The sequence below is a fragment of the Oculina patagonica genome, chromosome 1 (genome assembly GCF_052425735.1).
Source record: "Oculina patagonica isolate OP01 chromosome 1, crgOcupat, whole genome shotgun sequence".
Lineage (NCBI taxonomy): Eukaryota > Metazoa > Cnidaria > Anthozoa > Scleractinia > Oculinidae > Oculina > Oculina patagonica.
In genome coordinates, this window is record NC_135758.1 from 18,947,755 (window position 1) to 18,973,132 (window position 25,378).

General features: G+C 36.0%; 2 long non-coding RNA genes across 4 annotated transcripts; one reads left to right on the forward strand and one right to left on the reverse strand.

Annotated features, from left to right (window-relative positions):
* Positions 1 to 3,589: 3,589 nt before the first annotated feature.
* Positions 3,590 to 6,665, reverse strand: LOC144660268 (uncharacterized). The gene is made up of 3 exons (XR_013572070.1): positions 6,455 to 6,665; positions 6,051 to 6,196; positions 3,590 to 5,129 (listed from the first exon to the last, which is right to left on the reverse strand). It is a non-coding gene; the product is annotated as an uncharacterized LOC144660268 (long non-coding RNA).
* Positions 6,666 to 8,012: 1,347 nt separating this feature from the next.
* LOC144661109 (uncharacterized) lies at positions 8,013 to 22,293 on the forward strand. 3 transcript variants are annotated; one of them, XR_013572206.1, is made up of 9 exons: positions 8,013 to 8,080; positions 10,089 to 15,779; positions 16,327 to 16,359; positions 16,540 to 16,634; positions 17,031 to 17,169; positions 17,724 to 17,771; positions 18,702 to 18,786; positions 19,986 to 20,063; positions 20,692 to 22,293. It is a non-coding gene; the product is annotated as an uncharacterized LOC144661109 (long non-coding RNA). The 3 variants fall into 3 exon arrangements; XR_013572207.1 differs by having other exon boundaries at positions 17,724 to 17,770; positions 18,676 to 18,786; XR_013572205.1 differs by having other exon boundaries at positions 17,724 to 17,770; positions 18,697 to 18,786.
* The last annotated feature ends 3,085 nt before the right edge of the window (positions 22,294 to 25,378 follow it).

Below are 25,378 nucleotides of genomic sequence, written 5' to 3' on the forward strand. Positions count from 1 at the left end.
TGACTGCGAACACAATCCATAAATCCGCAAAAGATGCGGTCATTTGGAAGACAAGAACTTGCCGAAAACGGCTGACAGGACAGGCAGAACATCTCTTTCCAACAGTAATGATCTGAAGGATCTCCAGTTGCCTGCCGTTCAGTAGAATCTCTCCTAAGGTTTTATCTTTCCTCCACTTCAGACGCCATCTTTCTTTTTAGCGGTCAGGCATGCGCAATTCAACCGGAAGTCCGATATTTTCGGACTTCCAATCGGAACATTCCAGGGTCGCTCGTTTCCTGACCGCGGGTCAAAGGGAACGAAGACCCTGGGTACGAGGATGACAAGGGGACAGAGAATTTTCCAGTCCTAGATTCTAGGACTTCCGGTCTTTATGTATGCAGTCGTGAGGTGTCTATAGACTGTATGCGATTATCATGGCGGCTTTGTCACGGGCGCTTAGTGGTCTCAGTTTGGAAAATATTTTCCTCCGTGTTGAACAGAAAGAGGCAATACGGAACATTGTTCTTCTAAAGAAAGACACTCTTGTTATTTTACCGACAGGCTTTGGCAAGTCGTTAATTTTCCAGTTATTGCCCTTTGTTTTTGACTCCTGGCTTTTTGGTTGTTTCGCCACTAAATGCATTAATGCGAGACCAAACAGTGAAGCTCAATGATTTAAATGTCACCTGTCTAATGGTCCGTAATACCGAGTCGCTAAGTGAAATTGAAATCAACGATATCAAGCAATCAAAGTATCGAATAATTTATGGCCAGAGGCATTTGTTGGAAAATTGAGAAAAGTGTTGGATTGCGAAGAAGTGAGGCGTTATATGAATCAAAGCTGTCGTAATTGATGAAGCACATCTCATTGTAGAGTGGCAAGTATTTATTAATTAGTTTCTGTGTTTAGTTATTTTCATTGACAACAGTAATAATATATAAGGTTCTGTAAGTGAATCAATTTTGTAAACAAAATGTTGTTATGACTTATTTTTATAATACTACATGCTGTAAATGAATTTTCTACTTTTGTCTTTTCCCACCTTCAAGCACATCTAAAAAAGTAGAGTGCTGTAACTATAGACAATATGCTTTGAGGACATAGAATAGCTTATTAAAACACTCCATTTTGAAACTGACAACATGACTAGTTGTATGTTTTTATTGCTAAAGTATTAATAGTATGTTCCTTTTTAAGGTTACACTGTATTTTATCATCTTTATTTCATGGATTCACTCAGACCATCCCAATCCTTAAAAACGTTTATTGGTAACTTTCAACTGTAAATTTAGCCTGCAAATTATTGTCTGACATGGAACCATCTTTGTAAGTACTCTAGCAGCCAACACTGTGATATTACTTCTGAACTTCTTTTCTTCCTCCTGACTAAGTAAGTACTTCGTCAGAGGCAGTTCTTTCAAATCAACCAGTGGTTTCTGATCATCAAGATGTGCGGATGGCACTCGGTCAAAGGTGATGTACTGGTTAATCCAATGCACATCTGTGTTACGGTGATTCATGAGAACCTGATTTGCTAGGATCTTGAAGTCAAGGTTGTCAAAGTTAACACATAATACAAAGCCCTCTTGAACTAGCTTTTGGACTTTTGATACCAAACAGCTGCCAATTCGATCCATTGCTCTCACCCAGGTCTTCTGAGATTAGGTGACTCCAATAGCATTCAAGCAAGTGAATATCTGAAAACAAAACTTTAAATTAATTTAAACATACAGGAGTCAATAAACATGAAACTGTCCATTGAAAGAAATTTCCTCAAGATATGGAGTAATTAAAATAGGTACATCCACTTATTTGACAAATTTCAGTTACCTATATCCCTAGCCCTTTTTGCAAGTGTTAAATGTAGGTAAGAACTTTGTAGAATTTTTGTTTTTCTGACTGCCATTATACAGCAATGTATAAAAAAACCTACAGCAATTTATTGATGTTGTAGGGTTACAAACGATCTCGATTTCGACTCACAACTGGAACATTATATTAGAGCCACCTCTATACAATATCTATGTAATCTGCATACATAACTAACATATGTTCATGTAAAATTCTCTTGAATGCCAGTGGTTTACAAATAATAATAATACTAATAGCAAAGCAATATTAAGCATGTCAATACTTTTCAATAAAATACAAAAAAGGGGAATATAGTTAAGGTTTTACCGTGTAGTTGGTTATTCCATTGAAATAACTACCATTTTTTTCGAATCAAATAAATAACAAATAAAAAATTCGCGCATTTTTTCTTTTCTGGTGAACGAAAAAAATAGGCTGTTTCCTCGGGGGTCCGCATATACCGGCCGCTAAACTCATCTTCGCCTCGGATATCCTCCCATTTTTTTTTTCAAATTCGAAAGAAAACCTCTATTTTTTTAAATATACCTGTAAGCTACTGGTAAATTTGGCTAGCAAAGTTTATTAAACTGAAACGAGTGTACTCACCCTGCGAATACATCCACCGGACCCAAGCAAAATCGATAACAACTTCTGAAGCATACCCAGCTTGGAATTTCTCTGATACATCAAAACTGCGTAACCAAAGCACACTGGAGGCACTTGTGACTCACGGTGGGCACAGAATGACTCAAAATCGCTCAAGTTCGCCATTCATTTTGTTCAGCGGTTACGCGCGGTATTGGCGCCTTATTTCAAAATGGCGGCTCTCTCTGTGGATGAAGTTGGTGAAATGGACGATATTCCAAAAGTTTTTTCCCGTGATAATAAGAGTGGCTAAAGCTCAAAATGGGTTTTCTGTCCCCATTTGTGTCCTTTGGTAAAACTCAAAAGGCAGAAACAATTTCTTTCACTACATTACGGCCAGTTTAGCAGCTTTTTTCTCTCCTTTCTGGTGAAACAGAGCGTTTATATGTTGTCAACAAATACCTCAAGCGGACTTTGACAGGAAAATAAATCGGGCAGTAGAGTATCCGTCCTGGCATCCGAAAAGAAGAACTGGAATTTTCTGTACAAATTAAGCAAAGGCAAACTATCCCAAACTTTTCACTTTGGAGAGTATGTACTTAAGCTTATGCTGTGGACAACATTTTTTTCATGAGTTGCAGTTGCCCCTTATCATCACGGTGTTCACCAAATTTTGTGTAAATAGCGGCATTTTGTTCGCACGGTTTTACTTTGTAGTGTTTTTCTGCAAACGAATAAATAATTACGAGTAAGAAGTGGATAGTTTAGCTGAGATGTTAAAGTTATGAAAATATCATACTGTTTTGACAACTGTGGGAGTCTCCCAAATGAAGGGGTCAAGAATGCTTGTCAGTTAAACAACATATATACCATAGTCAGAGAAATGAAAGCTCTGCCTTTAAATTCTAAAACGATGGCTAGAATAATTCTAACCATAGTTGTTATTGCAGTATCCCTAACAAATACCAAAATCTAAAAATATTTACACCCACCTTTAGGGGTTAACAACATCAGAATAAAGAATTTTTTTGTATCTTTTTAATGTTTTTAGGGGGCTTTTGAGAACCCTTAAGCCTTCAGAAGCGCTTTGTAACAGACATTGTGGGTGGGTATAACAAAAAAGTCATACCCCATTTCCCCATAATTATAAATAATCAATACAAGACACGATAAAATTCAATTTATATTTGTTAACCATTTTTTCTTCAAGTGCTGAAACAGCTTTTAACCTTAAATATTATCTTTCACATACATCAATATGTTGTTGAGAAATATATATATAGCAAGCTCAAAATATCTGACCTGTGTTCACATTCACTGTATGTCATAAGAAATACTAAGCAATGGGCCACTTGGCTAGGACACAGACTTTACCTTTTTTACCATAAGAAATACTAAGCAAAAATTGAAGAATAGCCAAGATTTCAAAAAATCAAAAAAATAAATGGAGCCAAAAATGTCTGACCGGTCTTCAACAGAGTACCCATTCACTGTAGTTTGATGCTAATAAATTATGCTAAGTTAAAAAAATGGAAAGAGCTGTTGTGTTAATAAATATATTGATCGAGCTGAAATGACTGACCTGTGATCAACTGTATTAATACACAACCTCTGTATTCTAGAATGCTAAGTTGTTTAGCTGTTATAAAATAAATCAAAGTTAAAAAGACATAAAAAACAGCTATAATAAATTACAAATAGAGCTGTTGCATTTATATCTTAAGCAAATGACTGACATGTGTTCAACAGTAGACACTGCATTCAATGTATTCTGTTATTAATTAAATTCTGCTCAGTTAAAATATACAAAATATATATTCAATCAGCTTAAATTTTTTAAATAGAGCTGTTGCCTTAATAAATATGAAATCTACAGTACACACATCAACTGTATTCTATAATGCTAAGCTAAAAATATATTCAAAGTACATCAACGATTAAAAATAGAGTTGATGTCTTAATAATATCTTGAGCTAAGCTAAGATTAAAATAATACAACTGTCTTAGTAAATATCCTGAGCTAGGCTAAGATCCAAAAAGAACTTGTGTCTTAATAAATATCTTGAGCTTATTCAGCTAAGATTCAAATAGAGCTTCTGTCTAAACTAATATCTTGAGCTTATTAAGCTAACATGCAAATAGAGCTGCTGTCTCGTTAACTATTTTGAGTTTATTAAGCTAAGATTCAACAGCCCCATTCCTGAGCCAAAAATATATGACCTAGCTTGTTCTATACCATACACATTCACTGTAATCTATTTTTGTGCTAAGTGATTACCGGTAACAGCTTATATTTTTAACACAGCTGTTGTCTAATAAACCAAACCAAAAATATCTGATATGTTGACAGCTTAAACATTCACTATGTTGCTGTTAAAAAATACTTGCTCGCTTGAAAGATAAGTGATGAGCCTCTTTATGGGTATTTCTGAAGAAATCAAAGATCTCAAGATTGAAGCGAAGAGCTGAAATTGACCAAAATTTGCTTGATCAAATTGAAAACTCTGATATAAAACCATCAAAGCTTGTAAACACTACAGAAAATATTTGCAATTTATTTTACGAGAAAAGCAAAGGGAAATATCATGGGCACCCATAGAGTAGCTCGTCAGTTAAATTATTTAAAAAAATATGCGGTTGCATGCTGTTTAAATAAAATAATAACAAGCTTCCAGTAGATGTGACCCTGGCTTGGTTCCCCAGTCAATTCCTAGATGCAGAAAAGTAAAAAAAAAAGTAAGAATCAAAATGGCACATTTCTAATGTAGTGGGGTTAATCATATATCATCATATGCATATAGAAAAAAAAGTGTTAAGCAATCACAATGGTGTAATTATAGAAGGCTATTAAGAGCAAAACATAACCTTTAAAAACTGATTAGGTCATATCTAGCTAACATAGAAGTGGTGCAACAATATGACAATCTATTGTTATTGATTGCCAACAGAAATCTAAACAATCAGTCTATGTCTGTTATTGAAAATGATTTATGGAATTTTGATTATCACAACTGAATGTTCTTTTGGTCCCTTTTGATATAGTTAAGAGTATTAGTACTGACATAGTGAATATACGAAAGACATATATGTGAACTGTGGACAATGATGAAATAAATGACGTGATTCTCAGTGTGTGAGCAATTTAAGCAATTGCATTTTTTTAGCCTGCCGGAAAGAAATTTCAAGGCTACTACAGTACTATAACCTTTATTGATTATTCTTAAACAGTAGTTTACGGTATCGTGTGTGTACTGTTGTACTTGTGCTTATAAAAACAAAATTTCATAAATGCAGCAAACAAGATATATTTTAAAAAAAAATTCACTATAACATGGCTGTGCGAAGATACAAAATTTCTCTTTGAGTGCTGAAAAATATTTCAGCAGGGAAATAATTATAGGGAAGCGAACAAGTGGAATATTTTTCAACACTCAACTCAAAGAGAAATTTCATATCTCTAAGCAGCCAAGTAATATTCTATTTATTATAACTTGGAAAGCGATTTATTATGTAACCATAGTAACGGTTATCTCCGCATGTTTTACGTGTGAAGATATCAATTTTTTGCGCGAAAGCTCACCTGGTATTTCACTGGTGTTTATATAGTAAATAAACATTAGATTGAGCTTACCTGATAAACAAAATCAAGTTAAACTGTAGTAAAGTACTGCCTTCGAACTTTGGATACTTCTCGTGTCATTTTCTCACTAGCAGAAACACCCAGAAAGCTGGAGGTAGGTAAACGCCAGGCCAGTTGGTCTCTAGAACAGTTGATATCTGTTCGAAGGTAATCGCAAAATTACACCGTTAAACACGAGTAACCCTGAAGGCGCACGCTTCTTTCTTAAAAAACTAAAAACATACGATCGAAATTTAACGTACTCTAAATGCTATGATGGCAAAATCAAAAGGTTTTAGCAGAAACTGACGGAAATGAATGGAGCCGAAAAAAGGCACTTTTCATTTCAGAAGCACTGGAACACGAAGCGGCTAAAATATCAAAGCCGTGATGTCTACAAAAACAGAGAAACCTACCTTTATTTGGTACCAAATTAAAGCTCTTTCCTTCTACTTCAAAGATGGCTTCCTTGCATTGAGCTTCCGACCTCATAGGGCCCTCTGGGAAGGGCTAAAAAACGTCATTTCCTGCTCCGCTAAATTCGTACCCAGTCTGCCGAAAATAGACCTCGTCCAATATGGCGATTAGTCACACGAATGGCGAGCGATTTTGAGTCATTCTGTGCCCACCGTGGACTTGTGATTCTGACCTCCCTTGGCGAAAAGACACATCCGCACACTATCACCACCTTCGCGGTTCACTGAGATAGCACTCTTTTTTTGTCTGCTGGCTTGAAGAAGGCGAGTCTCCAACTTGTTGCGAGGCACACATTCTTTTCATACCAGTCGCTTTAATCGACAATTCCTGTTTAGAAAGTGACGCCAAAGATAGAGAACGAAATTCTATGACTGTCTTAACCTTTCGAAAGCACGGCTGGCACAGTTTATAATTTCGGAAAGCCATCGTCAGACTTGACTTCTTTTCCAGTTAAAAACTCGAGCACCTTTAGCAATTCTGGCTCTTTGTTACTTTTCTCGCCAAAAATATTAACTGGATGGTTTCTGAGTAAAACCGTTTTATTGCAACAGCGACAAGTGTTGTATTTTAACCTGTATTTTAAGATCATTTTGCCCGGCGTGACCTATGCACTGCCCATCTGGGGTGGTAACTGTAACAAAGACGGCTTTAAGTCACTTGAATCTTTACATTGTAGAGCCGCACGTATTATTTTTAATTTCCTGCGTGATATGCCCTCTGAGGAAGTTTTAGAAAAGGCGAAATAGGACTCTATCTTTTATAAGTACAAGCTCGGTTTAGCGAAATTAGTATACAAGGTCTACAACGATTTAACGCCACCAGATATGCGCCATATCATTGTAAAAGCGGAAAACAAGCATGGACTAAGGAACGGTTACAAGGTAGTGGTACCGCGCTTTTTCACCAACTTTATGAAAAACTCAATCGCTTACAGGGGATCCGTTATTTGGAATGCCCTGTCACAACGACTACACGGTAAAACTAGTAATTTTAAGTCGTTTTTTAACATAGTAAAAGGCAAGAACATTCTTAAAAATATTAGCTTCGAGGCGTTATCCACGCAGACTGTCAGACTGAACGATGATGTTTTTAAATTTTATTGAATTTTTAAATTGTTATTATAATAGTGAATTTTTTCTATCTTCTCAATATTAGGATGTCTTTTTATATGTCTTTTTAAATTTTTAATTTGTACACGGCCCCACAAGCTTTTAGCTTTAAACTTTTTTACCGTGTTTAAATAAAGTTGTTGTATTGTATTGTATTGTCAAAATTGGACGCTGATCGTCTTCCATATCCTCCATGTCTTCATCTGTTCATATTTTCGCGCCATCAGCCTTTCGAACATTTTGACTTCCGTTTAAGATTTCTTTGTTTTCAAACAGCCAATCAAAAAAATTCGAATTTTTTCGGTAATTCTCTGTCCCCAGAGCCCTTTGTTTCCTCGTGCCTAGGCCCTGCCGGCTAAGAGAAACAAAAAGGGCTATGGGGACGAGAATGCTAAATACTGTTCTTGTCTTTCCTGTTCTAGAACGCTTCTGCCTTCTGTTCATCTCCATTTGCAAGTAAGTTTTCAAATTGTTTTGTTGTGTTGTTTTCTGTTCGTTATCCTTTCGCTTTAAGCGGTTTAATAACTCCAGTTCATGACCTGCAAAATGTCGTGCGCGAACGAAGCGAGCCGAGATAAGGTCAGATAAGCGTCATTCAATTCCGACCCTCTAGGTTTTTTTCGTCGAGTCGACTATTCTGTTTTTTATATCTGCAGGAGTTACAATTTTATTTACTTTTTTGCCATTTTAACGTGCGAAGCTCGTTTAGCTGTTACCTCGTGGCACATGCATAAGTTAATAATTTGAGTACGGGTTTATACGAACTACATGTAGTCGACGGAAGAAATTTCGAATTCTAAGTTTTACAATTGCTAAAGGTCAGAGAAACTACTGTAACTGAGATGATGTACTTTTTGTAATTATTTGGTCAGGGGAAGTTTATGTAGGTTAGGGAAAAGTTAGGAAATTTATAACTGATACTTGGAGTAGAGAAACATCCTTTGAGTCAAATATTTAAATTTTTGTGTACAATATTATTTTGTGTTTCAACTGACAGTACACTTGATTACAGACAAGCAGCTATTTTTAAATCAAAAGCCCTCTGGGCTTAGTGTCTCGTGACTTTTTTCAGAGTTTAATTTATTTGAAAATAGACTGCTTTTCACATCTATTTATTGCTTGTAAAAATATCGAAAATTAACTCTTGCAGGGAAGGCCAAAAAGCAGTCAAAATTGACCACATTTGGTTTTTATTAATTTTCTCTGGAGATATTTACAACTGAGAAGAAAGACATACCTCTTTTGAAAGGTCATGGAACAGGCTTTCAGGAAAAAATGTTTTTGTCCAAAACAAACCATAATATTTTTGAATATATTAATTTAATTACCTTAAATTACCATAAATTGGCCAAAAATTTTGGACAAAAAGCAACAAGTTTCACAAACTGATGTTTAAGGTTATAAGAAAAAGTTAAAAGCAAAATTGTTCCTTGTTATTTTGGCAACATATTCAGCAGTTCTGGCTGAAAAAGAATGAAACAAGAATTTATTACAATTTATCTAAGCAAATTCTTAACCTAATTTGCATAAATTGGCATAAATATTTAGGTCAAGTAGCGTCACAGAATTTCGAATATTTTGTTACTTCTGTTGTCCTAAAAACCCTTTTCCTCAAAATATTACGATCTCCTTATACTCAGAGATAAATTCAGACATCCATTCTAAGCAACAAGCAAGGTTTCTTATGCAGAAAGCAAATATAAATAACATTTCATTGCATTTCAGACCATGTGCCCTCGTACGGTTTGTCCAAGTACACAACTCTTACCTCGATTTCGATCGATTCATCGCTTGTATTTCGCAGTTGACGATCAAGATCAATAGGCATCCCATAATTACTGCCTCAAAAGCTCTCTCTGCCCTGACAACCGCAATTGACGAAAGCTTCGCGTTTGACGCCATTTTGATTTGATTTTTGACCAAATCGTGAAATACGTTATGCAGTTGACAAACCATAGATTCCAATGGCAGTCATCAAAACCCAAGAATCGCTTTCTAACCGACAAGATATTTCAAGAATTATCAAATACTACTTCAATTCGCCATACTTTTCTTTGTTTTGGTTCGAAGCCGATGCCTCACTAGCCTCGCTTTCATGTACTCGACCCAAACTCTTCCGCGCGTTCCGCCATTTATGAATAAGGTGTATGGAATGCACCTTCTCCCCTGTAGTATATTGTTGTGTCTTCATGACAACGTCATGACATCACGATGGTGATGTCAATGGTGTTTCATTTCTTAACTTTGAGGAGTTGAGAGATGGGTTTGTAAAATTTTTGAGATCCGTGGGCGGGAATGAGTATTATTGTAGAACTGCGAAGGAGTGAAGTTTTTTGCATGCATGCAATTTCCTTTGCCCTTCACTTTGCGTTCAATTTGCCCGTAACCAGTAAATGTCAATTCTTATTCTGTGCGAGGAAATTGTCATTTGACCTTTTACCTGTTTGAAATTCCATCTCTTTAGTGAATGAAACAGACAGCTTCCTTGCACCTGTTGCGCTCAAGATTTACACCAGACCATGAAGGATGTTATGGTCGTTTAAGCCTTTTTCAAAGCTTGGAACAGCTCATATATTTAGCAGGTGATTTAATAGATAGAAGTGGATGATTAGCTGTCTTATATCATGATCATAATTGAATTCAATTTTACCTGTCACTCAAGTGTCCATTTTTTTAAAACTGTCATTTGAGAATAACTGTAGTACAATATGTGTTGGCTATTTTGATTATTCCTGTTCTCTATGTTACAATTTTCTCTGTGGCATGAGTGGATCCAATTGGAGTGGATCCACTTTTTCTTTTCTGTTTACATTCCTTTTTAACAAGACACATTTGGCTCTCAAGAATTAGAAAGACATTTCTGGTAAGTAAAAATGCATATGTTTATTATGGTTCAAACTTTTGTTTAATTTGGTTTGCTTCTGCCTTCTTCCTGGATGTTTTTACGTACTCATTATTTAATATTCCAAATGCATATTATTTTTCTGTTCACTTGGCTTTTTTTATATGATAATTTTAAGTGCATGCTATTTTGCTGTTTTTGATATTTGTACATGATAATTTGGGCATGCTATGTTACTACCGGGTATTATTTGGCTCTCAGGAATAAGAAAGACAGTTCTGGTGAGTAAAAATGCATATGTTTATTATGGTTAAAGCTTTTGTTTGATTTTGCTTTGCTTTTGCTATTGGGTATTTGTACATGATAAAATTATTTCAGTTCATAATTTTTTTACTATAATTGAGTATTTGTGCATGACAAATTTAAGTTGATGCTTTTTTTACTACGTAAAGAGTATTTTTAAAAGTATATGCTATTTTTCCACTTGGTACATGTATATATTTTACTATTGGGTGTTGTACATGATTACTTTAAGTTTGTGTTTGTTTTACTATTGGGTTGTTTTACATGACAATTTTAAGTACGGTACATGCTATCTTACTATTCTGGTATATGATACCGGTAATTTAAAATGTGTGCTATTACCATTTGGTATACCATAATCTTTTAATGCACGCTATTTTGCCTGTGGTCCCGTGGTTGTCCTGTGAACGCGCAAGCGAAAGTCGTTCTGTGTCGTTCTATGTATGGTGGTATGTGGCAGGATGGCCTCGATCTCATGCGAGAGTTGCATCACAGCAATGTCAACAATGACATTTAGCCGCAAAGACAGCGCGCCCAAAACAATTCATTTAGCCGATACTGCTAGGCTGTAAGCAATTTTTGCGTTCGACGGTAGGACAACGGATCCTAATCTTGTGTTGGTCTGTGGTCCCGTGGTTGTCCTGTGAACGCGCAAGCAAAAGTCGTTCTATGTGGTAGGGATTGTGGTAGGTTGGCTAATTAGCTGCCTCGTGCGCTGTTGGATTGAGATTGTTTCGCTGTTAGTTTCAAGTGATGTTGGATGTGGGCTCTATGCTGAGCGCACGATCATTTGAAATTTGTATGACAATATAAACACTCTTGTAACTCAGTTTACGTTTGCTAACCTTATCTTGGATGCCTATCTTGGGTCGAACGCATGCTCCTGCCAGGGAACCAAAAAAACTAACTTACAAATGTAAGAAAACTATAAATTAAGGTGTCTGGTGTTTGCCCCCACAGACAAAAAATCCTAGGTACGACCCTCTTTTTTCACACTCAGGATATTAAACAACTCTTTAACCACAAGCCATTTGCTTGCAAATACTGGTAGTTATGTCTTTTTTATTTTTTGTTAGCCTACTTCTCCACTTAACTCAAAAAGATATTTTTATAATTTAGTGTATTTTACAATTAACTTAGGCGAATTAGCTAGTCTTTTTATTCTTTTTAATCCTTTTATTGGTCTTCTATTTTTACTATATACAATTAAGTTGCAACTTTTTAATATAGATATGTAATTTTTAATTGTAAATAACTTGTAAAGCGCTATTGAAAAGTGAAATATTTTTCAAGGCTACATGTACTTTTTACAGCAATGATAAGAAATAGATCTGAAATGCATTCATGTGAACGTCACATGTAATTTTAGTTATAAGGCTGAAATTGTCAAATTGTTAAAAAAATTAAGAAATTTAATTTCTAGGTTAAAATATTTCCTAAGAAATGACAGAAGTGGTTTTAAAACAACTCCAAACTCTCAATTCCAAGTGCATGCAATTTTACTATTGGGTATTTTTATGTGCATCCTTTTTTTACTGGTGTCCTTGTAAACCAATTTTTTTTAATTGTGAATGCACTTGCCATTGACGTACTTCTCGCAACACAACTTTTACGAAATTGCCATGTGTTGACATAATTATGACATGTTTATTTAACTTTCTTCTCTCATTCTCACAGTAATAAACAACTTAAGAAGCAAAAACCATTGGCCTGGCTGCTGACATCCTTTTTTCCCTCCCTTTCAAAGCCATAAGAAGCCACTTTTTAATTACACCCAAACTGTATTTACTTCTCAAGAGTACTTGTTGATCCACATGACATTGATACATATTACTCTTACTGGATGTCAAGGGCTAGCACAAAATGAAAATAGAAACCTTGCTCGTTCTTAAAACATTCCATAAAATGGAATCGATTCGCAAAAGTACTTGTTGATTCGACCGATTTGCACAGTGTTGACCGAAAGTCAACTTATAATGAGGGTTAAATCCTTTTTAATTCAATTTGGATCTCTACCCAACATACCGGAATTCAACTTGGCAAAAATGAGGGTTTAAAACGTTAATTAGATTCAAGACTATTTGTCGGCCTTGATCTCTACCCGACATACCGAAAGCCAACTTGACAAAAATGAGGGTTTAAAACATTGTTGATTCGATTCGTACCAATCGATTCGAGACAATTTGTTTGCCTTGATCTCGACCCAACATACCGGAAGTCAACTTGGCAAAAATGAGGGTTTAAAACATTGTTAATTCGATTCGTACCAATCAATTTGAGACGCTTTGTCTGCCTTGATCTCTACCCAACATACCGGAAGTCAACTTGGCAAAAATGAGGGTTTAAAACGTTAATTCGATTCGAGACAATTTGTTTGCCTTGATCTCTACCCAACATACCGGAAGTCAACTTGGCAAAAATGAGGGTTAAAAACGTTGTTAATTCGATTCGAACCCATCGATTCGAGACAATTTGTTTGCCTTGATCTCTACCCAACATACCGGAAATCACTTTGGCAATAATGATGGTTAAAAACGTTGTTAATTCGAATCGAACCAATCGATTTGAGATGCTTTGTCTGCCTTGATGTCTACCCAACATACTGGAAGTCAACTATGGCAAAAATGAGGGTTTAAAACGTTGTTAATTCGAATCGAACCAATGGATTTGAGATGCTTTGTCTGCCTTGATGTCTACCCAACATACCGGAAGTCAACTTGACAAAAATGAGGGTTAAAAACGTTGTTACTTCGATTTGTCTGCCTTGGTCTCTACCCGACATACCGGAAGTCAACTTGGCAAAAATGATGGTTAAAAACGTTGTTAATTCGATTCGAACCCATCGATTTGAGACGATTTGTTTGCCTTGATCTCTACCCGACATACCTGAAGTCAACTTGGCAAAAATGAGGGTTAAAAATGTCGTTAATTCGATTTGAACCCATCGATTCGAGACGATTTGTTTGCCTTTATCTCTACCCAACATACCGGAAATCACTTTGGCAATAATGATGGTTAAAAACGTTGTTAATTCGATTCGAACCAATCAAATTGAGATGCTTTGTCTGCCTTGATGTCTACCCAACATACCGGAAGTCAACTTGGCAAAAATGAGGGTTTAAAACGTTAATTCGATTCGAGACTTTTTGTCAGCCTTGATCTCTGCCCGACATACCGGAAGTCAACTTGACAAAAATGAGGGTTAAAAACGTCGTTAATTCGATTCGAACCCATCGATTCGAGACGATTTGTTTGCCTTGATCTCTACCCAACATACCAGAAGTCACTTTGGCAAAAATGAGGGTTTAAAACGTTGTTAATTCAATTCGAACCAATCGATTCGAGACGCTTTGTCTGCCTTGATCTCTACCCAACATACCGGAAGTCAACTTGGCAAAAATGAGGGTTTAAACCTTAATTCGATTCGAGACTATTTGTCGGCCTGGATCTCTACCCGACATACCGGAAGTCAACTTGACAAAAATGAGGGTTAAAAACGTCTTTAATTCGATTCGAACCCATCGATTCGAGACGATTTGTTTGCCTTGATCTCTACCCAACATACCAGAAGTCAACTTGGCAAAATGAGGGTTTAAAACGTTGTTAATTCGATTCGAACCCATCGATTCGAGACGCTTTGTCTGCCTTGATCTCTACCTAACATACAGGAAGTACTCAACTTGGCAAAAATGAGGGTTTAAAACGTTAATTAGATTCGAGACTATTTGTCGGCCTTGATCTCTACCCAACATACCGAAAGTCAACTTGACAAAAATGAGGGTTTAAAACATTGTTGATTTGATTCGTACCAATCGATTTGAGACGATTTGTTTGCCTTGATCTCTACCCAACATACCGGAAGTCAACTTGACAAAAAATGAGGGTTAAAAACGTTGTTACTTCGATTTGTCTGCCTTGGTCTCTACCCGACATACCGGAAGTCAACTTGGCAAAAATGATGGTTAAAAACGTTGTTAATTCGATTCGAACCCATCGATTCGAGACGATTTGTTTGCCTTGATCTCTACCCGACATACCTGAAGTCAACTTGGCAAAAATGAGGGTTAAAAATGTCGTTAATTCGATTTGAACCCATCGATTCGAGACGATTTGTTTGCCTTTATCTCTACCCAACATACCGGAAATCACTTTGGCAATAATGATGGTTAAAAACGTTGTTAATTCGATTCGAACCAATCGATTTGAGATGCTTTGTCTGCCTTGATGTCTACCCAACATACCGGAAGTCAACTTGGCAAAAATGAGGGTTTAAAACGTTAATTCGATTCGAGACTATTTGTCAGCCTTGATCTCTGCCCGACATACCGGAAGTCAACTTGACAAAAATGAGGGTTAAAAACGTCGTTAATTCGATTCGAACCCATCGATTCGAGACGATTTGTTTGCCTTGATCTCTACCCGACATATACCGGAAGTCAACTTGGCAAAAATGAGGGTTTAAAACATTGTTCATTCGATTCGAACTGATTGATTCAAGACGATTTGTCTGCCTTGATCTCTACTGACATACCTGAAGTCAACTTGGCAAAAAGGAGGGTTAAATACTATTCAAACTGATTGATTCGAGACGAATTCTTCGGAAAATGGTCGAAATCTTCAGAAATTTCATAATTTATCTCCGTGCAACTATGTAATACTGACAGTGGAACCTCGATATAACGAAGTGCCAAGGGACTGGCAAAATGTGTTTGCTGTTAATAACGAGGTTTTGTTATATCAAGGTTATTTTCCATACATTTTACTATTACTGGGGCGAAGAATATCGTTCGTTATATTGAGGACTTCGATCGCTATATAGAGGTTCGTTAAATCAAGGTTCCACTGTATACTCCATGTATTCAAACTGTCTGTTTTTTATATAATTAACTCTCTTCTACTTGCTGTGTTCTTTGTTTTCTCAATATTTTTCAGGTTGTTTTTGCCTGGATCACCTGGATGGCAATCTATCCATCTGACTGGTGCTATTTCTGGATATTATATCTGTAAAAGGTAAGGTATGGCTACACTGGAATTTAGTTTTCTGGAATAAAATTTGTCACTTTTGTGAGGCCCTGTAGACTTTTGTTTTAAAGACAACATCTTATCAAAGAGCAATTTTTTAAAAAAATTAAAATTATTTACTGTTTTCCGGGATCTTTTCCGAGGTTAAGAATATTTAAAATTCGACGTTTCGATCAGTTTCACTGATCTTCTTCAGGTTGTTGTTAAAATGACAATAACAACAACCTGAAGAAGATCAGTGAAACTGATCGAAACGTCGAATTTTAAATATTCTTAACCTCGGAAAAGATCCCGGAAAACAGTAAATAATTTTAATTTCTTAAGATGAGAGGTGAAAGTTTCAGAAATAGGATTAGCAATTTTTTATTTGAATAAGTTAATTTGGAATTTGAGTGAAGAGACGTTTTAAAAGGTGTTTTAAGAGTTAATTTTAATAATGTGGTAAATGCATACACAGAATAAGAGTATGGTAAATCTTACTGTGAATAGCAACCGACAACTTTACCTTAATGTAGCATTCTTTTTTCTTTTTCAGAATCAACCTTGAGACTTAGGGGTCGGCTTACATGTATGTACAAGTGCACTCAGCTTATACACAAGTCTTTACGATAATTAAATTTTATAATGGAACACAAATTAACAATCTGTAATTTTAAAATTTAGAGAGCAATCTCTTCTCTGAAAATCCGTAAAAGTATATTCCATAATCCTTGAACGCTAACAGGGCCTCTTTTGTGTCTGTTTACAGCTTGAATGAATCATCATTGTAAATTGCACCTCAAAAGAAGAGAAGACCCCAAGAATGAGAAGGGTTTGTTGTATCAAAATGGCAACAATGAAAACGTAAGTATACAATTGTAACTACATTGCACACTGGCTCTTTAATTTGCAGTATAATGCTTTTTGAAGCGTCGTTGCGGTGGTTTTGTTTTGTTGTTTCGGGTTTATTTGGTACATGCCCAGTTTGTTAACCTTGAATTTTCTTGAAAATATCACCAAATTGATTTAGTCACCCTTCTAATAGTTTTGTAAACACAAAATTATTATGTTTTTTTAAATCCAACTGGTAAATGTGCCCAGTAGTTTCCTCCTTGCCTTAAGACTAAAGCTTGTGTTATTTTGTTTCATGAATTTTGAAACAGTAGCAATGACTGTAGTCTAATTTGAATCACCTGAAACAGTCACCTTCAGGAAAGTCACTGGTTGCTAATTATGCTAATATCTTTGATTACTTTTCAGACAAGAGAAGAAGTGTAAATCTATCAAGCATGTTCCTATTCCTGTCCCACAAAAAGGAGTTGACAAACATTTTTGGACTAGTACTTTTGAGTTGCAGATTGCTTGGACAATGCCTTTGCGGAGCTGTAATAGCGGAAAGGTATAACCTGAAATGTTGGCAGTTTTCTGTTTCATATTTGTTTTTGAGGAGAAGGGTCAGAGGGCTTAATGTTTTATAGTATTAGGTAAAGGGATTAGTGAACACATGATGCATAATCTAAACATGACTGCATTGATCAAAACCCTTTGTTCTTCTTAATCTCCTAGAAAAAACTTCCGACTTTGTGTGGCCCTGTTAGGGGGTCTGTCAATAATCCATCTCTTTTTGATAAAACTCAGGGAATTTGAGTGAATAGATATTAGCTTCAAAAGGTAATTTGTAGGGTTTTCATTAAGAATTGTAATAGCAGGAGAATAGTGTTAAGTAACCGGAGAATGATTTTTAAAGGTTCCACATCTTTATAAAAAAATAGTAACAGGTCTTTGAAATTTAGCCGGAGAATTCTACTTAGTAGAAGGAGAATTCTCTGATCTCTGATGACATGTCCCTGAATTTGAGATTTGATTAATGTAGTAAAGCACATCATAAAATTAAATCTTATTGTGCATACAGCAACCAACCACTTTAACTTAGCATTCTTAATTTTTTTTCAGAATCAACCTTGAAAGTTGGGGGTGCAGCTTATACACAAGTCCTTACGGTAATTTTATAATGGAACACAAAATTAAGAATCCGTAATTTTTACATTTAGTGAGCAGTCTCTTCTCTGAATACCCCATATATTCCATAATCCTAAAACCCTAACAGGGCCTCTTTTGTGTCTGTTTACAGCAGTGAGCTTGAATCGTCATTGTAAAGTGCAATTGAAAAGAAGAGAAGACAACAAAATTGTCCCGATACATTTTCTTGCGTGTGTACATATTTTGATTTTGCCCCTACATGTCCCCACTACACCTCCTGCTTGACATGTCCCTTCAGTGTGAAGAACACATGATTTTGTCGCTGCTACATATGCATGTTGTAATATGTAATATGTCCCTGCGTGTTGTGCACATGTGTGCATGCAGAGATATATGAGACCTTTTAAGTCCTTAAATAAGCTTGTGTTGTTTTGTTTTATGAATTTTGAAACCGTAGAAATTGAACAAAGTTTATTAATCACCTGAAACAGTCACCGTCTGCCAAGGCACTGGTTGCTAATTATCACAGAGCTACAATAAGCTTTAGTAAATATTTGATTACTTTTCAGTCTTGAGAAGAAGTATAAATCCATATCTAGCATGCATTGATCCTATTTCTGTCCTATGTAAAAGGAGGAGCGCTAGTTGGCAAAAAAATTTTAGTACTGTCGAGATGCAGATTGCTTGGACGTGCTTTTGAGCTATAAGGGTGGAAAGGTTACCTGAAATTTTGGCAGTTTTTAATTTTTTACAGTATTGGGTAAAGGGATCAGTGAACACAAAATAAAACTGCACTGATCAAAACCAGGGTTTTGGAAGAAGGATTATTTTCTCTAAGTAAAAGTTGTAAAATTGAGGTCAAGTGTCTTCAAGAATAATACAGCAAAACATCTGGATAATTATGTTATTAATGGTCAATCTGCAGGTCATTTCTTTGTTCTTCCAGGATGCATGGAATACTGGATGTTGACTTGTGTGAGCCAAGTATTCCAAGAATGAGGAAAAAGATAATACACCAGACCCAATATTCTTCTGGGTGAGTAAAAAGAGGTATATTATAAGAAATGACCTTTAGTATTCTTGGGTCCAATGGGTCCAAGTGTTCTGCCAGTCAAACATTAAACCATTGCCATAGTAACTGGCTACAACCCTTTTTGTTTTTCTTTTGGTCACACAGGGTGGTCCTCACCCACGTTACTACGTTATTTGAAACCCATTGTACATGCAAGTCAATATGCCATCATTCTGCCGAATTGCATGCAATGAAATTACTCGAAATCATTTTACAAAATGAGAATAAATATGATGAAGCAAAATATTCAGGTAAAATAAACTTGTAGGTATAAATTATGCTTTATTCTGCATGTTTGCTGGGAGCATCATTTAATTTTTTATAAAAAATAATAACACTATTGTATGTAGCATGTTCATTCACATTTGCATTCCCATCCAGTTTCCCATTCCACAATGAGTAACTGATTGTGTCACGTTTATGTCTTTTTGTGATCTTAACTTCTTCCCAACTTTATAACAGAACTCATGGTAACTAGCCAATTACATCTCTCGTTTCAATGATTCACTGCTTCTCATCTGCTTTTCAAGAGAAAAGGTTGAAGTGAACAGCCTAAGATGCTTTCTTCTGCTTAATTGATTAACAATCTTAAAAGACTCGAACATAGGGTACAACATTGGGTTAGTTTTTGTGTCATTTTAAGTTTGTTAATCAATTAAGCAGGAGAGTGCATCTTAGACTGTTCACTTCATCTGAGTCTTTTGTTTTAGCTGAGAGGATTTAATAATGGCATTCTTGTTTTTCTGTGTAGTAGATTGTAGATTGAGGATTTAACAAAACAAAAAAAGAATTTGCAGAACTTTAACGTTGTTCCTTGCCAAGTAGCCAAATTACTAGCATGGGAATGCTTAAGTACAAATTATTGGATAAAACAGCTAAAATTTACATGATTAATTTGCTTACAGAATAAATAGAGGAAAGAGTAAAACACATGAATTCAAATTGCTTTGGGAAATGGTCCTTTTAAAAAAGGCAGAATTTGAGTAATTTTCACAGGTCATCACTTTGAGCTTGATTTGTTTTTGCAAAATATTAAGTCTTGATTTTTTACATTAGGCTAGAAAATTCCCAGTCTTGAAGAAAAGATAATTATCTTGATTTTACCATTCACCACTAGTACTGACATTTTAGTGACAACAATTATTTTTTAATTTTTTTTGTAGCAAGAATCATACCTCAGACAGTTTCTATCAGATTTGCATAGGCATGATTGAATAACTTGATAATTGACGCTCCTCCAGGTATGTGGATATAATTTGTACAATGTAATTATTGAAGATGAAGTGTTCAATATGATTCGAGCATGGGACAAAGAAAAATTCTGAGTCCCTGATGGGAATCGAACCCATGGCCTCCCAGATACCGGTTGGGCGCTCCAACCAACTGAGCTATGAGAGACTCGTTGTGAGCTGGGCCATTTTACTAGGTTGATAAGTGACTTGTTTGCATCCTGCATACTGCTAGGATCAGCAATGTCTAATTCATCAAGTTTGTAGTAAATAATAAAGATGGTAAATTTTAAGCTCGGTAATAAGTAATGAAGATGAAGTGTTCAACATGACTCGAGCATGGGACAAATGAAAATTCTGAGTCCCCGACTGGAATCGAACCCATGGCCTCCCAGATACTGGTTGGGCGCTCCAACCAACTGAGCTACGAGAGACTGATCGTTGTGAGCTGGGCCATTTTACTAGGTTGATAAGTGACACGCGTCCTGCAAACTGCTAGGATCAGCAATGTCGAATTCATCAAGTTTGTAATAAAGATGGTAAATTTTAAGCTCGGTAATAAGTAATGAAGATGAAGTGCTCAACATGACTCGAGCATGGGACAAAGAAAAAATTTATTATTTTTTAACTTTCTTTGCAGGTTCTATTTCACAGGGCTATTAGTTTAACAAAGTCCTAAAAGGGAGGCCAATGCATAACTCACCAACACTCAATGCAGCAAAGTGCCATAATTAATGTTACAAATAACAAGCAGTGAAGATCATGAAAGGAAATTGATGTAGTTACGTTGGATATGCTGTGTTTTAAGTCCAGACAAGATTTCTTTTCTACTAACAAACGATATTGAGAAGATCAAGTGATCAACTTCTGATTTCTCCTTATATTGTTGGTTCACTGTCCATCAGTCAAGTGATGAGAACAAAGACGATCATCAACTGGAGAATACTGTCTTGATAAACCAGCAAATTCTCAAAACAAACATTAAAAGAAATGTATGGGAATTAGTAAGGAGAATTGAAATGAAACGAAAGAAAAACTAAACAGCATCTTGATCAGGAACGATCTCAATTGCATTTACTTTCAACACACATTTACATAATACAATGATGAACAAAACAAAACCAGGTTCATCTATGACCTCTTCAGTTGGTTGCCATAATAGATTTGAATCTGGGATGACTTTATGTAATTATGCTTGAAAAGTTAATCTTGCTACCAGCTTCCAAATGACAACAGCTTTATTAAAAAAAAAACATAAACAGTAATATAAACTATACACTGATAACAAAATATCATTATTAAATACTTTAAGAGAAGACGAGTAATGATATTACGTAACATTTCAATGATCACATGCCATACACATTTACATTTGAAAATGTTTCAAATGACAATGTGCAAGGTTTAATGTTCATTGAAACATTATGTAGTTAAATTGCTTGTTAAATCTTAATGTATTAATTTAAATTCTTTAGTTGTTATAAAATCTTTAGTTGTTATAAATAAATACTTTAAGATTAAGATAAGCAATAGAATTACATAAAATTTGATGACCCCATGCCGGCATGCACATTTACATTTGATATTTTACAAATGACAATGTGCAGGGTGTTCATTGAAACCTTATGTAGTTCAATCGCTCCTCTTAATCTTTATGTATTTATTTTAAATCTTTAGCTGTTAAAAATAATAACTTAATTAACAATAAATATAATTTAAAAATAGAAATAAAAACTTGGAAGCTGCTATCAAGGTATTTTTCATGTGTGGTTACATGAAATCATCCCACTTTCAACTCTTACATGGCAACCAATTGAAGAGGTCACAGATTTAACTTGCTTTGCAATTTCTTATTATTATTTTCTTATGTGAAAGTGTGTTAAATTTAAATGTAAGCGCAGTTGTTCTCGATTGAGGTATTTGTCACTTAGATTTGTACTAGGATGTTTACATAGCCAATAAATCTAGTACAGTCAACTCTTGTTTTAGCGGACACGCTTAGGGTATCGTTTATTGTCCTTTATAGCGAGAGTCTGTAATAGTGGGAGTCACTTCCAGTCAAACCTCTTTCGCTGGGGATCTAGATTTTGTCCGTTATAGCGAGTGTCCACAAGGCGAGAGTTGACTGTACCAGTACCCTTTATTTGGGAAGCTAGCTCAGAAACTATAACAGTAAAGAGCAAGAGAGGATATCTTGTAAAGAGTTATGAATCAAATGGAAATAAATGTAAGTTGTACCTAGCGCCGTCTGAATTGTATTCTAAGCCTGAGAAGCTGGGGGAGGGGCACGGAAATATAAAGACTAATGCTAAGAGAAGAGTCTCTAAAGCTCCCCACATCAATCCACTATCAATCAACCCCCCCCCCCCCCCTCCCCATTAGAAAACAATGTTCTGCAGTCCCTGGTGATTGGCAGAATTGCAAAAAAAAAGTAACGAGTTACCACTTGAAAGGATGGAGTTGGAGTGGAAAAGTTAAGGACTGGGGGGGGCGGGGGGTGGTAGACTTGCTTACAAGTCGAGCTCATAGGAAACGAGAAGCGAACGACTTTAAGAAAGTCTAAGGACGGCTAATAACAACAGGAGTCACGTACATTTGCGTAAGGATCAATGACCACTCAATAGTCTAGTTTCGAATTGCGCTTCACTGATCACAAACAAACAAATAAATAAAGTCGAGGTTGTGAAATAATTTGAATTTCTCCGTTGTTTTATTCTTCTGGACCTCGACTTCACTTCTTTTTTCCTTCCTCTCCCTCTCCCCCTCACTATGTTTTCAGCCTCACTCCTACTACCCTAGGGCACGTTTCTTCCTATCTCCAATCCTCTTCTGAGTAAGGATCCCAGATGGCGCCCCATAATAATTATTGTATTCTGATTTGATTGTTATTTTTTATGCATTATCTATTTGAAAGTGGTTCTCATTGATGAAAACAAAACGGTTTTTCATTCAACTGCTTAAAGTATTTTTAGTCGTAAAAACATTCGCTTAATCTGCACGAAATATTTTCTCAATATCCTTTTGTCCCGAAACTTTATATTTTAAGGAAATTGAAATCTTTGTTGGACAGTACTGCATAAAAGCAGTTCATAGAACTACAAAAAAAAATTAAGAACCATATTGATAAAGGGAATTTTAAAACTTTATTTTGGCTCATTTTGACGAGATTCAGGATTTTCTAAGACTGCCAGTAAACGGCTGTATCTTGTCTGTCTCTAACGATTTTGTTACGGTTTCGAACGAGCAAATTTTTCAACATGATATCATGGTAGCGGGCAGACGTCGGTTCGTCGGTTCGTTTTTCAATACGGTATACAGGCCCTCTGTACAGTAAAAAACGTTTTGGGAACAAACCGTTGTGAACTTATTTTATATGTTGATCAGCAAAAATCCTTTATAGTACGACATGGGGTTTGTTATCAAGTTTGTTAGTACGTTAATACTGCAAGGTGTATAACCTTAAAGAGTTATCATCAAGTGTGGTTTATTTAATAAGCGGTTTATACTCTAAGGTCTTGATATGAGAATTCAAAATTAAGGCAAATTTCCGTTATTCTCTAATTGCTTGGCACAGATTAGTATGCGTACAAAGGAAAGACCAAGAAAAAGGATACTGAACGGTCAGGAAATGTATGCAAACATTGAATTGAATGAAAAATGCCGAAAATCCGAAAACAGCATTTTCAAGTATCTAAATTTTATTTTTTCTTTCTTTCTTTCTTTTTTTTTTTGGTAGGGGGGGGGGGGGGGCATGCCCTCAGACCTCGCGCCTTTGCCGCTCGAAAAGTACCCTTTCCAAAACCATGTTATTGAAAGCCCTGATTTGTGAAAGCTTTACGGGCCTGTTAACAAGCAGTTAGGGCAACCCTAGTGCTAGGGTTACCCTAGCAAGAGGGTTAGAAGATAGCCCGGGTTTACAAGCAAAAATTCGCTGGTAAGGTAACCTTACTACCCGGGTCAACTTACATCGGTTACGCTGTAAATATAGCATGTAACGGGTAATAATCTAAGCGCCATAACCGATTTTCGTTTTAGTTACGCAGTTTTAAACTGTTTATCTGTTCCAGTAAAATCATTAACGACCATTAACGTCCCAAGAACAATTTTTTTAATAGTTGGAACGCTTTTGACGGAGAAACTATAAATACTTATGTAATGTAATGACCTCACATATGCAGCGCCAAACATTTTACCACAAACTTTGTCGTAAGAAGCTGTTATTCGAAAATAATTCCGTTCCAGTGCAAAAACACGACAAATTGTGAATGAACACGATGTTTCTTGGTCACAGTTCGCTGTTTTTGTCGTAGCTTAAAAGCTTCTTGGAGCCAAAATAAAGTTGTCCCGGGTAGGCGAGTTATCCCTAGCAGATCGTTTACAAGGCGCTAGGGTTACCCTGGCGCTAGGGTTACCCTGGCGCTAGGGTAACCCTGGCGCTCAGCTAGGGTTACCCTAGTGCTAGGGTAACCCTAGCTGCCTTGTAAACACGTCAATGAAAAAAGGAAGAAATGTGGGAGCGCTTAAGGCTTTCCACAAGTTGCTCGGCAACTTTTTGGCAATTTTTCATGTTTCGAGCAACTTTTTCCCCTTCGAGCAACTTTTTCCCTCTCGAGCAACTTGTTGCATTTTGAGCAATTTCCAGACCGAAGATCTCCGAAGATTATCCGAGTGTTGTTCAAAGGCAATACGAACTTTTCCGAAGACGTACGAAGTTTGCCGAAGATTTTCGAGGAACATCTGAAGACGTTGCAACTTTCGGCTCATTCTGCATTAAAACATTACAAAACTCGTCAGCAAACATGACGTCATTGATATCTTCACGATTTTTCTCAGTTGAAGAAATCCTTGTTATATTTAACAAATGTTCCCCTAAATATGTTATTTAGAAACTTCTTGCTGTAAAATTGCATAACCCTGCTTAGAAATCTTACCCTCAAAGGAAAATTAGCATATATTTAGAGAAATTCTCTTGATTAGAAGCAGCGTTTTGGATTTTTTGGAGCAACTTTCTGGCAACTTTTAATATCAGAAGCAACTTTTTTGGATTTTTAGAGCAACTTTTTAGCAACTTTTTGAGAAATTACGAGCAACTTTTTGGGAAATCTAGAGCAACTTGTGGAAAGCCCTAGGAGCGCTAGGGTAACCCTCCAGCTAGGGTTACCCTACCTGCTTGTAAACAGGCCCTAACGCTTATATATTTTTCCACATTATTCTTTTTTTGTTCTGACATGAAATGAATTTCCTTTTTATGCCATTCAACTGGTTTGAGCTGATTTTGTTGACGATTTGTAACGCAATATAAATTTTCAAACCTAAGCTAGAGCTGG